General features: G+C 43.6%; 1 protein-coding gene across 1 annotated transcript in view; it reads left to right on the forward strand.

The window, feature by feature from the left end:
• The window catches only part of zeb2a (zinc finger E-box binding homeobox 2a), a gene marked incomplete at its 5' end in the record, with an annotated part of 27,561 nt that overhangs the window by 2,234 nt on the left and 20,369 nt on the right, over window positions 1–4,958 (forward strand).

Genomic DNA, 4,958 nt, shown 5'->3' on the forward strand with positions numbered 1-4,958 from the left:
GAATGTTCAGTCTTGTAGGCCTATCTACCTTGTAAAGGAGGAATGTTCAGTCTTGTAGACCGACCTTGTAATGGTGGAAGGTTCAGTCTTGTAGGACTACCTTGTAAAGGAGGAATGTTCAGTCTTGTAGGCCTACCAACCTTGTAAAGGAGGAATGTTCAGTCTTGTAGGCCTACCGACCTTGTAAAGGAGGAATGTTCAGTCTTGTAGGCCTACCTTGTAATGGTGGAAGGTTCAATCTTGTAGGCCTACCGACCTTGTAAAGGAGGAATGTTCAGTCTTGTAGTCCTACCGACCTTGTAAAGGAGGAATGTTCAGTCTTGTAGTCCTACCGACCTTGTAAAGGAGGAATGTTCAGTCTTGTAGACCTACCTTGTAAAGGAGGAATGTTCAGTCTTGTAGGCCTACCAACCTTGTAAAGGAGGAATGTTCAGTCTTGTAGGCCTACCGACCTTGTAAAGGAGGAATGTTCAGTCTTATAGTTCTACCGACCTTGTAAAGGAGGAATGTTCAGTCTTGTAGACCTACCGACCTTGTAAAGGAGGAATGTTCAGTCTTGTAGGCCTACCGACCTTGTAAATGAGGAATGTTCAGTCTTGTAGACCGACCTTGTAAAGGAGGAATGTTCAGTCTTGTAGGCCTACCTTGTAAAGGAGGAATGTTCAGTCTTGTAGGCCTACCGACCTTGTAAAGGAGGAATGTTCAGTCTTGTAGACCTACCGACCTTGTAAAGGAGGAAGGTTCAGTCTTGTAGGCCTACCTTGTAAAGGAGGAAGGTTCAGTCTTGTAGGCCTACCAACCTTGTAATGGTGGAAGGTTCAGTCTTGTAGACCGACCTTGTAAAGGAGGAAGGTTCAGTCTTGTAGACCGACCTTGTAAAGGAGGAAGGTTCAGTCTTGTAGACCGACCTTGTAAAGGAGGAAGGTTCAGTCTTGTAGACAGACCTTGTAAAGGAGGAAGGTTCAGTCTTGTAGACCGACCTTGTAAAGGAGGAAGGTTCAGTCTTGTAGGCCGACCTTGTAAAGGAGGAAGGTTCAGTCTTGTAGGCCTACCAACCTTGTAATGAAGGAAGATTCAGTCTTGCCATCTCTGGCCCTGTTTTCCCCCCATAACAAGTTAACACATTATTTTTGTGTGTGTTTGTGAAGCTTTTATGAAATCTATATGTTTTGCATGAAGCCCCCAAGTCATGTTCAAACAAGGCCATCATTTAGCCCTTTCATACATAGGGCGCATGCTTTAAGGGTAATTATCGTCAGCTTCCGTCTGGTGGACATCATGTAATCGGTGGTATCAGTCTGTCTTTCTGTCCACAGCTAATCTTGCAAACAAAGGGCCCATTTGGATGAGACATTGCTCATAGGCAGACAGCAGTTCAGGGACCTGGATTCTGGAATATTGTTCAGATCATTCAATAACACATATTTTATTTGAATTAATTGTCCATTGAAATACATATTCAGTAGTATGAAGTTACACCTTTTCAACGCAAGAAGGCGTTACTACACAGGTTCGCTTGTAAACAGCTCTCTGGCACTTGTTTACAACATGCCATAGTGGCCTATTGTTGATATACCTATGCAGACAATATGTTCAAAAACATGATCACTCCATGGCAAGAAGTTTTATCTTTAAAATGATCAATTCCAATGAGGGACTCTAGCTTCAAATCAAAAGGCCACAAGAGACGACATAAAACATATGTGTACATGCCATGCGTCCTTTATTTATTGGGGAGAACTATTTATGACCCACTATACTAGCATGCCATGGACATATCTGGTCCAATGAGCACCCGTTCTAGTTGCAGTTAACTTTTAACCTCATAAACTAACTGTTCATAATTGTGGACATCATGCAATAACAGAATGCTGAAGGAGGCCATTCAAAAGTTATTACATTTATTTATCCCATTATACTTATATATATATATATATATATATATATATATATATATATATATATATATATATATATATATATGATTCATGTTTGAGATGTCTTTTTCAGTCATAAAAAACTGGAAAAATATTTTAATAATTAATCATTCATGCATGAAAGGATAGCCAATTAAGCTATAAAAGCATGATCAAGGCTCTATAATGTCATGGCTTTATAATGTCAAAGCTCTACAAGGCCAAGGCTCTGTAATGTCAAGGCTCAACGTAAAAATGTACTCACACTTTTTAACGGTGGTCTTGTTTATGAACCGATGTATCATGCATGTATGCGTCCTGCATCGTGTGTGTGTGAGTGTGTGTGTGTGTGTGTGTGTGTGTGTACTGTGCACGTGCACGGCACTCTGTCTTTGGGGGTGTGTACTATTAAGTATGCGTGTCATGTGGGCCATCGTGTCAGCTCCAGTGAGAGTGGGCGCTTGACACCACCTGGCAGCGATCAAAGGGCTTTCCCTGTGATAAAATGGGTGAACAGGTGTACGCCGGCACGCCAAACACGCATGGCTAACCTATCCTGGCGGGGAGGACAGGTGCTACAGTTTATGTTTCACGGCGTCCCGGACCAGCGGGACCAGCGGGGGCACGTGACGCCCCCCCACACAGTCGCCCAGGCCGGCCCTCCCACAAACCCCGCGCTCACTCAGCCCTACATGGTAATAACTCCATAGGTGCACGCTAATCTCTGATGGTAACATTTGGCTTACCTTAATCTGGCTTTTGGGGTGGGTGGAGGTGGGTGATAGTATTAAAGTGAGTGGGTGGGTGGGTGTATGTGTATGTGTGTGAGTGGTGAGGTGGGGTGGGGAGGGCGGGGGTTTAAAGGGGAATTACACTAATCAGTTCAAGCCCCCTCACGTACATTATAAAACTCGCCATTAAGCTTATAGCGCATCACAGCTCACCAGCCCCATCACCGGGGGCCTCACATCTGCCTGGCAATTGATGCCTGAACCCCCCCCGACAGCTCTCTGCCTTTCAACTGTTAAGGTAGGAGGAGTGTGGGGTTTGTGAGTGGTCGCTGGTGGGAGAGAGGGGGCTTGGCTTTGGGCAGCGCGGGGCTTTAGGGGAAGAGAGATGGGAGGGGAAGGAGAGGAGAGGAGGGGGCGTAGTTTATAAGCCCGACCCCCCCCCCCCCCCCCCCAAACCTGTCAGGGTTTTTTCAACACATGAGGGCAGCGTGGAAGCAGCTAAAGCAGACAAGGGAGTACTGGAACGACGGGACGGAACGACTGTGATAGAGAGACCCAGAGTGTTTGCTTATTCACTCGTTTTAACAAGTACAACACTGTAGTTAGTGTCATTCTCACACAAAGGCCATCATTACGTGAAAGTGAAAGTGTATAGATCTGGGTTTTGACTTGAACACAGCAATTCTGAATGGACAACGTTTAATTTCCTGTAAGTTGTTGATGGTAGCAAACACGGGGGAAATCAACTGAAGTTCAAGCGTAAGTGCAGTAGTGGTGGACAGAGGTGGGGATGGTGTCGTCTTCCTAGCCCGAGGAGCTGAGTTTTCATTCTATGATGGAAGATGTTGAGACATTCCGCAGGCCTGAATGGAGGCTGGAGATTCAAATCAAATCAAATCAAATCAAATTTATTTATAAGGCCCGACAACACATGTTAATGTCCCCATGGGCCGTACAGGTCTTCTTTAAAACAAGTCAAGAAGAAAACATAACAATAAGTCAAGAACAGAACAAGAACACCATAAGGTCAAACATTTTTAGATGAATGCAAAAAATTAAAATTAAAAATTAAAGATTCCTTTATATGCTAGGAATGGGCACCTTTCACAAGATATGTGCCACTGGGCCCCCCCCCCCCCCTGCCCACGCACAACAACAACACAGATCATTCTTTCCATTTGTTTTTGTTTTTTTTAATGTGCTTGGGATTGAAGAAATGAAATATGAATTCAGAATAATTAATCATAATAATTAAAATAATCTAAATAATTGTCAAAGAATTTCATAGAAATGTCCTAAAATTGCAAAGAAAATTATAAATATGAATATTTAATAGTATAATTTGGCTGCTGATTAAATTGAACAGAGCATTTTTAGAATTGCGTTCTAGAGACATTTCAAACAACCCTTTTCCCAGATGGCTATGTCAATATATTTCAGTCATCTTAACGTTTCGCTCATCCAAATGATATCTATTACCTACTTGGGGCTCAAATTAATCAGGTTGCATCTTAAATATAGTTTTAAATAAAGGTGATCAAGTATCTTGTTCCAGAAATACAAAGTGCACTGGAGGTACTGTAGATGCAGAAATCCAAAATATATGCACCGGAGAGGGACCTGCGCGCGTCCCATATCACATTTAAACACAGTGAGTGTGCTGACGATTAATTCAGACATTTGTGGGGGGGGGGGGGGGGGGCAGGGCTATACTGTATAACGAATCAGTCCTGCCTCTCCCCCCCTGACAAAGGACACACACCGCTGATGTAAAACACCATCAGATCAAGATCCCATACCTCCTTTTCTCGGGGGGGGGGGCACCAAGTCACTCCTACAAGGCCTCCCCCCGGCAAGCGTTTAGAAGCTAGACTGAGAAGCCACAGCTAATTGGTGAGACACACAGTTGTTCAGACGAGATAGATCTCTTCCTCGCTGTGTTCAGGGCAGGGGCTGTGTTACCATATCTATAGAGACATGCAGGAATGGACATTTTCTTTTTATGTATGTATGTATTTATTTGACTGAGTCTGAGGTCATGTAAAAAAATTAAAAACATTGTTTCAGCCGTCTTGGAACTATAGATGAAAAACAAGTTACAAAAATCGAATCAAAGAGAGGGCCTTTTTGTAACACCCACCCTAAACGCCATGGCATTTTCTTCTCTCTTGCATCTCTTTTCTTCTCTTGACTGTGCAAACGGTTCGTCTCCCAGTGGCACGGCGGAAAATGACAACCCATGTTTTGAAATTGGTAATTGCCCCCGGCATTCCATCCCCTTTAAAAAATAAAAGGAGGCCAGTGACAGGAG

The sequence above is a fragment of the Notolepis coatsorum genome (assembly GCF_963971535.1).
Source record: "Notolepis coatsorum genome assembly, chromosome: 5".
NCBI classification, from domain to species: domain Eukaryota; kingdom Metazoa; phylum Chordata; class Actinopteri; order Aulopiformes; family Paralepididae; genus Notolepis; species Notolepis coatsorum.